Source organism: Pinus tabuliformis, chromosome 7 (assembly GCF_031772625.1).
Source record: "Pinus tabuliformis cultivar Carrire ecotype Pingquan chromosome 7, CPIR1, whole genome shotgun sequence".
Classification (NCBI taxonomy): domain Eukaryota; kingdom Viridiplantae; phylum Streptophyta; class Pinopsida; order Pinales; family Pinaceae; genus Pinus; species Pinus tabuliformis.
Window position 1 is genome coordinate 905,586,197 of NC_142293.1, and position 13,498 is coordinate 905,599,694.

Sequence of the window (13,498 nt, forward strand, 5' to 3'; positions counted from 1 at the left end):
GCATTCTCCTTGGTTATTCTCCCCACAGCAAAGCATATAAGTGTTACAATAAAATACTTGGAAGAATTGTTGACAGCATTGATGTGGTGGTTGATGAAAAAGGATACATTCCTAGGCAAGTAAATTATGAAAATATCGAAGAGGATGAAGACTACTCTCCAAATCAGACTGATGATGAAGAAGAACCTCAAGAGGCACCAGAGGAACAGATAAGGATAGAAGAAAAGACTCCATCCAGGTATGTTCAGAAGAATAATCCAGAATCTCGGATTTTGGGGCAGAAAGAGGCAGGTGTACAAACAAGAAGAACAATTGCAGAAGCCTCAAGCTATTTGGCATTGCTCTCCTCCACTAAACTTCAAAATTAAAAGAGGCATGCAAAGATGAATGTTGGGTCAAGGCAATGGATGAATAACTTGAGCAGATCGAAAAGAATAACACTTGGGAGTTGATTCCTAGACCAAAAGATAAGAATGTCATAGGGACAAAATGGATCTTTAAAAACAAGTTGAATGAAAATGGGGAAGTGATTAGAAACAAGGCCAGAGTTGTTTGTAAAGGGTATGCTCAACAAGAAGGTATAGACTTGGAAGAAACTTTTGCTCCCGTTGATAGACTTGAGGCCATCCGAATGTTCCTTGCTCTCTCAAGCTTTCAGAAGTTCAAAGTATTTCAAATGGACGTGAAATCAGCCTTTCTGAATGGAGACTTAGAAGAAGAAGTGTACATTGAGCAACCAGATGGCTTCATCCTTGGGAATGATCCAAATCTTGTATGCAGACTAAAAAAGGCTCTCTATGGTCTTAAATAGGCTCCAAGGGCTTGGTACTACCGTTTGGACAAATATCTTCATCAACAGGGTTTTTCAAAAGGATCAGCAGATAGCAATCTTTATATAAAAATTGAAAATGACAAATTGCTAATACTTGTTGTGTATGTAGATGATATTATCTTTGGCAGCAATGAAGAAGTTATGAGTCAAAGCTTTGCCTTGGTAATGCAGAAAGAATTCGAAATGTCTTTTCTTGGAGAACTGACATATTTTCTTGGATTGAAAATCCAACAAAATGAAGGTGGTATCTTTCTGCCTCAAACCAAGTATCTCAAGCATATCTTGAAGAAATATGGCATGGAAGATGCAAAACCAGTATGTACCCCTATGGTTACAGGATGCAGCCTCAGTGCAAATGATGAATCTGCAATAGTGCATCAACCAACCTATAGATCCATGATTGGAAGTCTTCTTTATTTGATAGGTACTCGACCAGACATCATGCATGCAATGGGAATAGTTGGAAGATTTCAGGCAAATCCTAAAGAAACCATCTTCAGGCAGTAAAGAGAATTTTCAAGTATCTTCAAGGGACTCAAAACTATGGCTTATGGTATCCTAGAGATACAGATCTCACTCTACATGCTTATACAGATGCAGATTGGGCTGGAAGCGTGGATGACAAAAAGAGCACAAGTGGTAGAGCATTCTTTATGGGTTCCAGATTAGTATCTTGGTTCAACAAGAAACAAAGTTAGATTGCTTTATCTACAGCTGAAGCGAAGTATGTGGCTGCTACATCTTGTTGCACTCAACTTCTTTGGATGATGCAAACCTTGCAGGACTTTCAAATCACTTGTACACCACCTATCTCCATCTTATGTGATAATACAAGTGCAATCAGCATTTCTAAGAACCCAGTCATGCATTCAAAAACCAAGCACATACCAATCAAGTATCACTTTCTTCGGGAACAAGTGTTGGAACAAAAGGTCAAGTTGGAGTATGTTCCTTCTAAGGAACAAGTTGTTGATATTCTCACCAAACCACTACCCAAGGAGACATTTGAATACCTCAGACAGAAGCTGGGGGTAGTTGATGCATCATCTTGTTGTTAAATATTGTCTGTTTTCAGAGAAAAATGGGTGTACGCGTGTTGCCTAAGGAGGATCCGCGTACATACGCCGGTTTGTGCAGAGACAGTCGCGTATATGGAGGCTTGATGGATTTCAGTAGGGACAGGCTCTGATTGAAGATAGTCTGACTTGGGTCTGACAGAGACCATCTGGCACAGGTTCAGGGGGAGCAGATAAACTTATAATGCTGCATTGTTGCCATTATCTTAGAAGCTTTTGGTTCTAGTTCACAGTTGTTGTTGGTTTCAGGTGGAACAAATGTAGAAGAAGAACAGAAGGAAATCATGGTTGCTGATCTGAATGATGATTGACAGATGCTGCTGCTATCAGTTATTGGTGTCTTTCATAAGTATTGCTCTAGATATTTCGTCTCTATGTCATGTATCTCTTTTATGGTGTCAAGGTCATGTAACGGCCTATCTTGGTTTCCCCACTATGCCTGGGATGAAGATGTAATGTATTTGGTTGTCATATGTAAATTTCTGATGTATCCCCACTTGGTTGGGTGGATGATCCCCACTTGGTTGGGTGATGGATGTATGTATTGAGTCTTTTGGTGATAGGCAGGTCTTTTATGATGTATAAGTCTTGGTTCTTCTTGAAGAACATTTTTTTTGCAGATCTTGTCTACAGTCAGGGGGAGCATGGTCAGCACAGCAGGGCAGAGATTTCAGCATGCACTCAGGGGGAGCACAACCCTTTGCCCTTGACGACAAAGGGGGAGAATGACTTTGAAGATCTTGGTTGCCATCAAGTCCAAAGGGGGAGATTGTTGGCATTATGGTACAAGTTTGGAGCTATGGCACAGGTGTTGTCCTTGATGGCAACTCTATCTGGTGACAGATCTCAGTTCAAGCTTTCAGAATGAAGAAAAAGTCATATACGCAGGTTCATCTTGACAAAATCGTGTATACACGTGGGTTAGACATTTCGAAGGCGCGTATTCGTATACACGCACTTTCATGCAAAGAAAAAAGCGTATATATTGGAAAACTTACCTTTGGTCCATGTTAGTTAGTCCTTGGTACTTGAACCTATGGTTTTGGACCATGGTATCTCGTCAGAAGTGTTGATCCCAAGTATTGGGCCCATGGTACTGTGTTATTATGGTTTTGGACCCTGGTATTGAGAAAGGACTAAGACTGTAAAAGTGGAAGGAGATCATTTGGCACAGTATCTTTGGAGTCAATTGAATATCTAACATGTGCTAGATCTGAAACTTTTGTGATTGGGGTTATGGTGCAGATCTGGATCTGAATGAAGGACGAACCTAAGCGCATAAAGAAGGATAAGATCTATTGATGGGTCATAATCTTTAAGGCTTGAATGATAGTATCTTTGTATGATTTTGATCTGTTCTGTGAGGCGCACGCTTGATGTATAAATCTGATAATCTGGGTTAATTAGTATCTAATTGTTTGAAAGAGTGAATTATCCTTTATAGATCTGTATGCAGGTTCAGTGAAGCGAAGGTGCGTATACACGCAGGTTCAGTAAAGGAAAACTGCGTATACGCAGGTTGCTCCACACACATGAGCGTATGCACGCAGGTTTCAGGTTGATTAAGTAGTGTATATGTATTTTATTGTGATCTAGCTGCCTCTGTTTGTTGTTGCAGTGTTCTGGGTTCAGAATTTGGTATATGGTTATGTTGATGCCTCGAAAATCGCTGCAACAACATTGGGGAAACCACCCGGTCCGGACCATAGTACAGCTCCTTTTCCGTTTGGAATAGTGGCTCTGACTGGGGATAATGGGACCAGTTTCCCAAAAATTATAGGTAAACGGGATGGATGAATGACTTATAGAATATACTGGCGATAAGCGAATGACTAAAACTATCAGCAAGATATAATAACTATAATCTATCCCGGGGACTTATTGATTTCTAAAGCGTAGCGTTTGATGATCTGTGCTTTAAGACAAGCATATAGATGACTCCATCTCTAAAACATAGATATTAAATCATTCAAGACTGTTGTGCATAAATAGTTACGCAAAGCGATAACAGCGAAATTACCACACTTTATCATTTATATCATTGTTACATGCATGATTAAAGGAAAAGGCATATCGCAAAACATCCAATAGTGGAATGAGATAGAGATTTGCTGTTACAGCACATACATGTATTCAACAATAGCAAGAATAATTACACAACAATTCATATAAAAGGAATGAATACAGATACAGATAAAAGTACCATATAAGCTACTTAACACTCCCATATATCAATCGCTATGTCGCAATTCTTCCTTCGACTCAGAAAACATCCCTAACAAAAGACAGTAGTGCGCAATTGCATAAAGAAAATTCCTTGTCAAATTAAGAACGATTGGTCGAGTTTCATAAAAGAATATAGGCTGAAGCACAGTAGTGCAAACTTCAGTCTTTAAGTCTATTACAAAATTTTACGACCCTTTCCGAAACAATGAAAGGGTCTATAAATACTAAGCTAATCTAAATATCTAATAAACAGAAATCCTACATAATTGGTATCAATAAATATTGATCCTATTTCCTGGAGCGATCTGGCAATCGGCGGCAATGATTCATCAGGTAGGCTCTTTGCCTTTAAACCTGAGCTGACTTATTGCTAGCATTGGCTCTACTTCAGGCGGTTTGTTGAGGCGCGAACTGAGCTGAGCAGCGTATGTGGCATCTTGAATATCGGGAATTATACACCCGAGTGCATCAGTCAAACACTTGAGGGCAGACCTTTGTGTGTGTGGCTTGATCAGAAAGAGCCAATATGCATCGAAAGTCAAAGTGTTAACCCCAGCGATTAATCTCCCCTTCTCCTCTAAGTCAGGATAACTTGTTTGCTCAATCACATTTGCTGTTGTTATTCTTCCAGGTGTACACTGGGAGATCATGTTTGCCAGGTAGAGGGTGTTGTTGATTAGATCAATCATATTGCTGGCAGTTAATTTACATCTTGAAGCCACCCTTTCTGCTTTCATCACTTGAGTGTGCCATTCTGTAAAGAGTATGTCCTTATATGTTTCTTGGATTCTAGGCAACTTCGCTGCTTTTCCCACATCAGAATCTTGCCAGTCAAGATATCCACTTATGATCTCATCGGCCTGGTCTAACTCATTCCTGGCCTTATCTACCTGCTGATTAATGGATGTAGTTAGCTCGCACAATGGTTCTGCCTCAGTGAGTTGATTACATAGGAGTCTAATCTGTGATATTAAAGCACTATTTATTTGCGATGCCTCTGCTCTGAAATCCTCCACCTTTTGGGTGCCTTTTATGACTTCGAGCCGTGATGATAATTGAGCTATTTGCTCGTCCTTCGTTTTCATCATCAGCTCATTTGCTGTCCTCAACTGTGCCAATGCCTCCGATAACTCCTTTTGTTTCTGGATCGCGCTTTGGTCGATCCTCTGCCTTTCTTCCTGCAATTGCTGGGTTAATTGATCATTCATTTGTTGTTGTACCAGCAACTGCTCCTCTGCTTGCGCTGCCCTCTGTTTTGCCTCGGTCACTTCTGCCTGTAGTGCAAAAATTTCTTGATCTTTAGTCTTCAGTAGAAGACTCACCTCTGATGCCTTATCAATAGACGCTGCAAAATAGGCACCTGCATACTGTGACAGCTTTGTTAGGTCATCGGAGGGTTCCAATTCCTCCTTCCATACTACATTACCCGTGACTGTTTGCTCTGGAAAGATAGAAGGTTGATCAATCCTTCGTCTTTTCCTTGATCGCTTCACAACTGCTCTATGCCTTGGGCTGTAGAAAACATCCAAGGGAGGAATATCTTCCACTTGGAGAACAATTTGATCAGAAGGGTCTTTAGGAATTACCTCAACATCCTGGGAAATGGGTGGGCCGCTGGTTCCACTTAGAACCTGAGGAGAAGTGATGTCCTGCGTATCATTTGTCTTGGAAGTGTCCCCATCTTTTGAACATTCCAATCCACTGATGATGGAATGAAATTGCTGCCATTCCTGAAATAGCTTGGGGTCTATGGTAGTGTCCACATTGACATCGGTGGTTTGTTTCTGCTTCTCGGCTTGGGACTCGCTCTGCTCTTTTTCCTGCTCTTTCCTCTGCTGCTCTTCTTGCTCTCTCATCTGTTTTTCTTCTTGTTCCCTTTTCTGCCTATTTGCCAGTTCTTTTTCCTGTTTCTCTTCTTGTTCCCTCTTCTGTTGTTCCTCTACCTCTTTCTTCTTTTTCTCTTCTTGTTCCATTTGTGCTCTCTGTTGTTTTTCTGCTTGTTCTTTCCTTTGCCTTTCCACTTGTTCTTTTCTCTGCCTTTCTGCCTGTTGCTTCTTCTGATTTTCCTCCTGTTGCTTCTTCTGATCTTTGTTATAACAGGAGGTTGGCTTGACTGTTGCCGACCAGGCTCGCTTGAAGACGTCACTGGGGTTGTTGCCAGTAAATCTAGAGGCAGAGTTTGCAACCTCTGCTCCCTAAGTTTATTGAACTCAGTTACCCCTTCATCATTATATTTCAATTGAGCAAGTTCTCTAGCTTGACCTATTGTTTCGTTTGAAACAAATAGGTCGTCAAACCAATCTTCTTGATGGTCACATTTTGTTAATTTGGCCTGTTCTAATGCAGTATAGGCGTTTTTGTTTGGATCATATAGCCTATTCGGGATAGTGGCCAGGGTTAAGGACTGAATCTTTGTGGCTTCCTTTTCTGCGTGTTTGAGATCATGTAGAGTATAGACACCAATTCTCAAGGGAAAAGAGGGCCAGCCCCTCTTCTTTTCTTTCTTGAGAGTCTGTGTAGTACTCTCTGCCATAATTTGATAGGAGATTTCTCTTGCTAGCAGTTTATCTGGAATATACAAAGGGAGAACATGCGGATTGGCTTGGCTGCCGAAAACCCTAATGTAGGTAAATCTCTCTTCCCCAAACCAACTCGCTACCGCCGGTAAATCAAAGGAAGCTAGATAGGAGATTCTGGGAATGGGCTTATCAAAAATAGAATAATGAATGGGAACCATAAAGCCATTGCAGATTTGGTACAAATGGTGTGTGTAAGAAGATTTCCACAATTTCTGGTGGTATATATGAATGGGTGAGGGGTCTTGGGGAGTCCACCTCCAACCGAGGACGGGAAACTCAGAATTGAAACATAATGTATCTAAAATATATGCACTGTAATAAAACGGGGGAATTTTCCTTTCAGTAACAACAGAACCTTTTCTAAAATCACGAACAGCTACGGCTAGCTTATCAGAGAGAATAGTAGCCCAATCCATAATTATGCTGTTTACTGCTGCTTCCATTAGAGGAACCATCTCTATGGTAAAATTAGCAGAGTCATGTAATCCCCATAGCCTAAACATCATTATCCCTGCATAACAATAGGGGGAAGCCAAAGAATCGACTGAGTACTTACCGAAAGACTCGTGCTTGTGTTTGGCTGGATTCTGCCTCCAATCTCGGATGGGTTCGGATTCTACTTCATTATCACTTGCAAATTTCTCCAGGAACGTCTTGTTATACACTTTCTCTGGCTCAGGCAAATGATACATTTGCCTTAGATTCTCTGGCTTGAACGATCCAAAAATCCTCCCATCTCTGGTGCTAAAAGTTCTGTCGAGGATTGGAATTTCCTCAATTGCCCATCGTACAACGTCTGTGTAGGGGAGAATCTGTTCTCTGGCCGCTATCCTGTGAAGGAAAGAATCGGCTAAATCTTTGAGAGTGGAATCCGACTTGCGAGTAGGATCCGCAGTAGCTTCTGTCACTGCCTTTTCTGGTTGTTCGTCTTCAATCAAATTATACGTGCCTTGCCATGTAGCTCTGGTAAGACCCGTGCATGTAGTATCTGATATTAAGCCCTTCTTTTTATCTGTGGCAGCTTCTCCTGCAACTGATGTAGCAGCGGAACCCGCGGTCTTGTTAGATTTCTTTCCCATCATGCTCAGGCTTCTGTTAGAAGATGAATTCTGCACAAAGGCAAGAAAAACCGTAACATAGAAATATAATAATGAGGACTTATGGTGGGAGAGATATATCAATCAAAGCGTGCTGAGAGATTAACTCTCAAAAATGGCTGCGGATCCAATCAATGAGAAGATATTACAGATATATTAAATGGCCGTTTAAGGTCTGCTACTCCTTAAATGCTTATTACACCACTATCCGGTGGAATGACTCCCTCAAGCGTGCAATGGATATTTTGGCGGTTGAGCGCAGGTGATCGTTAATCGAAGGGGCAAAACTTTAAATATGAATACATCACCTTATCCCTCCATTTAACGGCTTTTTCGAAATCCGCGCTCTATCGATCGGATATCAATAATACTTTAGATCTTCAAGCTATGCCTTTTGAAATTCCGATTGCCGATAGCGATATCGCATCGCTTTAGGAGAATGGGCATTATATAATCATAAGCATAGGATCCTCCCAAACGCCGATTGCGACGTCGCATCGGATTAGCATGAAGAAATATAACAAGGTGTATTTAGAGTGAATTGCCGATTCCCCGATCGCCGATATTGCATCGCATCGGGGGTAAGACCTGGGCGCCTTATTAATGTGCATGGGATGTTGCCGACTGCCGATTGGGCAATTGCATCGGATCGGAGTAAATGACTTAAGATTCTTTGACTGCATACAGAGTATCACCGATAGCCGATCGCCGATATCGCGTTGCGTCGGAGCTTATGTTATGTGCATTTTTAAGATGTTTATGAAGTGTTGCCGATCGCCGATTGCGATATCGCATCGGGGGGTAATCAATGTGCCACTTACTTATATTTCTTATGTTATTGCGATATGCGATCTTGCGATCGCTTTATCGCAATGACAAAGATTTGCCTTATTTATTTAAAGGGTTTTTTCAAAAAGGGTTTTATGAAATGAATTCATTTAATTATCAGACCTCTTTTGAACAATAAAAGTATTGATACCAATTAAATTTTGAAGGGACCCATTTCATACGTTAATATTTGTAAATAAAGATGATATGAAATGGGGGGTTGTTGTAGAGCACAACAATTGGCGATTCGCTGGAAGAACCAGTTATCTCTTTCAAAAATAGAAACATTTAAGCTTTTTCAAAAATAGAGTTTCAATCAATGGGGAAAATTCTAATATAACTAGATTTCTATATATTCTGAGAAAAATGAAACTATTTTGTTGACTTCCTCTTTTTTAAGAAAATAAAAACATTCTAAGCTTTAAAATAGGCCTTTATTGGTTTATAATGATAAAATAGAATACCTTTCCAAATCAGCCTTTATAGTAAACTCATCTGTCATAGGTAGAGCCTCTGCTGCCAGCAAACATCTATAGTTTCGACAGGGATACCTTTCAACCATGTGATTGTCCATTGTCCCATCCAATTAAGAGTGTGATTAACAGAATGAATTCAAAATATTTTTTCATATTTTGTATTTCATTTCCTTTTTCTTTCTTTGTCATTGATAAGATAATAAGCCATTGTCCTGGTTTGGTGGTCAGCTGTTGACAATGCCATTCACTGATAGTAGTCTAACTGAACAAGCGGCTCGTGATGAGACCCCTTGTCTTGTAATTTCAAGCCATTGCCCTGTTTTAGTTTGCAGTATTGGTAATGTCAGATAAACTATTTCTCTATGAACATGGTAAGCAGGCTTGTAATAAGACCTCTTATCTTAAATATCTTATATTTTAGAATTACACTCTGAGTAATCATAAACTTTAATGAATGGGGTGAACAAATTTCTCTTTAAGAGTAAATGGATGACAGGGTAAGAGTTGAAGATGCTGAGATTGGATTGATTTCTACTTTAGTATGGATAACCTTTAGAGACCAATTTAAAAACAGAAAATGATTTACAATATTTCTATGATTTGAGAGGAGTTGACAAAATTTGAATTGTGATTTCAGAATACAAAGATATCTAATTTCCTAGAAATTATCCTTTTTGGTTAAAAGTTCTATCATTTTAAAAACAAATGTTCATACTAATTCTGTGGGACAACTTTTCAAACACAGCAAAAGGTCAATGGGAGACATCTCACAACCTTATTTCCTAAAAATCCTACAAACTATAAAACCCTACTGAAATGAAAGGAGAAGGGGTTACCTCCTCAGTTAAAGAATTTCTTCAAGACAAGGCCATTAACAGGGAGAGAATCTCTCAAACCTGATAAATCTTGCAATATAAAGGTTGAATGGCCTATCTTCTCACAGATCTGAAATGGTCCAAGCCACAATTTCTGGAACTTGGAGTGTTTACCCTTGTCCTCATGGGCTTTGTCCCATTTCAGAACTAAATCACCGACTTGGAATTGTTTTGAACCGGATGAGACTGAATCAAAAGCTGCTTTGATGACTTGCTGATGTTTGGCATGGATAACCTTGGCTTTTTCTCTTTCCTCTTCTAATTTTAGAATCTGGTCATGTCTAAACTGAATAGAAGAGGAAGGAGTTTCCTCAATAAACTACACTAGGGCTAAAGAAGGAAGAACAAGATTTGTGGGTAAGATTGCTTCTTTTCCATAGACAAGATTAAATGGAGAAGTTCCAATAGAAGCTTTCTGTGTTATCCTATCAGCCCATATTGCAAACACTAAGGATTTGTGCCAATTTCTCTGATTTTGTTCGATAGTTCGCTTAATGATTTTAATCAGATTCTTATTAGTAGATTCTGCTAAACCATTTCCTTGGGGATAGTAATTAGCAGAATATTTTAACTTAAATCCTCTTTTAATAGCGAAATCAAACATAGCATTGCCTGAAAAGTAAGATGCATTATCAAAAACAAGAGCGTTTGGGACACCAAACCTGGTAATAATGAATTGGTCTATGAATTCAATGATTGCTTCAGAATTTGTTGTCTTTAAAGGGATTGCCTCAACCCACTTTGTAAAGTAATCGGTAGCAGTAAGGATATACTTATGCTGTTTGGAAGATGTTGGAGTAATCTCCCCAATGATATCCAATCCCCATTGCTCAAATGGTTGCTCAATGTTGATTGGTTGCAGAGGGAAAGCTGATTTACATTGTCTTCCGCTAGTAGTTTGACAATTTAGACATTTTCTTACGTACTCGTGAGCATCTTTAAACAAAGTAGGCCAATAGTAACCAGCATGAATAATTTTGTGAGTTGTTGTGTCAGCTCCGAAATGTCCTCCTGCTGGTCCATCATGTAGCTCCTGCAAAACCTTTTGGGCTTCAGATTTCTCAAGGCATCTTAACAAGATAGAATCATAATTCTGCCTAAAAAGCATGTCATCAATGATTGTAAAATTCTTTGCTTTTAACCTAATGGCCCTTTTGTTTTTGTAAGACAAATTCGGGGGTGCATAACCATTCTTTAAATAAAAGATTAAATCTGCATATTGAGATTCAGAATCAGTAACACTTATCTGATTAATTTCTTGAGTTTGATCTGTATCGCTTGACTCTGGAATGTTGGATGCTCCTGCCAATATCCTGCAAAAACCTTGGCCCCTAACAATCTTTGCTGGCCTAATTTCTAAGTCATACTCTTGAAGCGTTGTGACCCAATTTGCCCTTTTTTCACCCAGCTCTTTTTGGATTAATAGTTGCCTAACTGCCGGGAAAGGAACTATTACTTTTGTATGGGTTTTTAAAAGGAAGGGTCTATAATGTTTGACCGCTTTAAATACAGCAAAGGCGTGTTTTTCTACATCAGAGTAATTTAATTCGGCACCCTGAAGATTTGAGCTGAAGAATGATATGGGTGCTTCCAAATTGTGAGCATTTGGCTGCGTGAGGACTGCAGCATAAGACACATCGGATGCAATGGTATAAAATGTAAAATGATTAGAAAAATTTGGAGTATTCAAGGCTGGGGCATTGATTATTGATTGCTTGATTACATCAAAAGCTTGCTTTTCTACTGATCCCCACTTGAAGACTGAATTCTTCGTGATCATTGTCTGAAGTGGTAATATAATTTGAGAAAAATCTGGAACAAATCGTTTAACAAAATTGATCTGGCCTAAAAATGACTGCATCGACTTTTTATTGTGTGGGAAAGGGATTTCAGAAATTTCCTTGATCCAATCAGGATCGATATAAATGCCATCTTTGGACACAATAAAGCCTAAGAGTTTTCCTTGATCAAGAGAAAAGAAAGACTTTTTTGGGTTCAGAGAAATACCATATCTTTTGCATCGCTGAAAGATTTGATTTAAGTCATGCAAATGATTATACCTCTTCTTAGAAAATACAGTAATATCGTCTAGATAGACGACTACTGTTCGATTAATCAACCCTCTAAAGGCTATATCCATAGCTCTCTGGAATGTTGCTCCTGCATTTATAAGTCCAAAAGGCATTTTCTGATATGCATATGTTCCCCATTTTGTTCTGAATGTGGTTTTAAGTTGGTCATCAGGATGAACCAGAACTTGGTTATATCTTGAGAATCCATCAAGAAAGGACATCAATTCAGAGCCTACTACTGATTGGAGTATTTGCTCCATAGTAGGTAATGGGAAGTTATCTTTCAAGCTTGCTTTGTTCAGGTTCCTGAAATCGATACAAATTCGAATGTCGTCATTTTTCTTTCTGACTGGCACCATATTAGAGACCCAGTTTGAGTGTCGGACAGGGAAAATAATCTTGGCTTTCAAGAGCTTGTTAAGTTCCGACTTTATCTGGCTCTCTAAATTTGGATGTATTTTTCTTAACTTCTGCTGAATTGGTTTCTGATCAGGAAGCATGGGAATGGTATGCTGGATAATAGATGTATCATACGTCTTCAAATCATCATACTTCCAAGCAAAGACCTGTTTTTTTTTTCTTAATAGTTTGATGAATGCCTCCTTCTCTTCCAGGGAAAGTCCTAATCCTAAATTGATGTTTTGAGGAACATGGTCAGTACCTAGATTTATCAATTCAAACCTAAGGGTAGAACTTTGAATCTTTGCATTAATTACAGGTTTAAACCTGTCTTTGATATCATAAAGATCTTCGAGCTTTACCACTGGTTTAGGAATTGAATTTTCCTGAGATGTTTCTTTCATTTGTAGATCATGGTCATTTTCCTCAATAATTTGATTGTCATAGGACTTTTCAAAAGTTAGAAATTGCAAAATATCTTCATCATGGTTAAATACTCTGCAATTAGTGACATTGTCGGGAATTGAAGGCCTAAAAAGTAATTCTACGGAAAATCTATCAAGGCTGTAGTCTTCAGAAGGTAGAAGCTTGGAAGCTACATTGGCTAGTAGGTCGGCTGCCGAGTTTTGCGACCTAGGAATGGAGGAAATGTTAAATGCTGAAAAGTGTGAGGTAAGATCCTGTACTAGCGATTGATAATGCTTGAGGTGATTTGAAAGACAATGAATTGCATTCCTCACCTGTTTAACAATAATTTCCGAATTGCCGAATACTTTTAGATATTGCACTTTAAGGCCGATTGCTTTATATAATCCCTGGACTAAAGCTTCATATTCGTCTGTGTTGTTAGTGCAGTCAAATTCTAACCTACAAGACAGCATTGTCTTTTCTCCTTGTGGACTAACCAAAATGCAACCTGCTCCTGAGCCCTCGCTGGACTTAGAGCCATCAAAATATAAAGACCAAAATAAAGAAGTATTAACAAAAATATTTACATTTTCCTCAGCATCATTAAAACATCTAGACTTATCAGTTTGT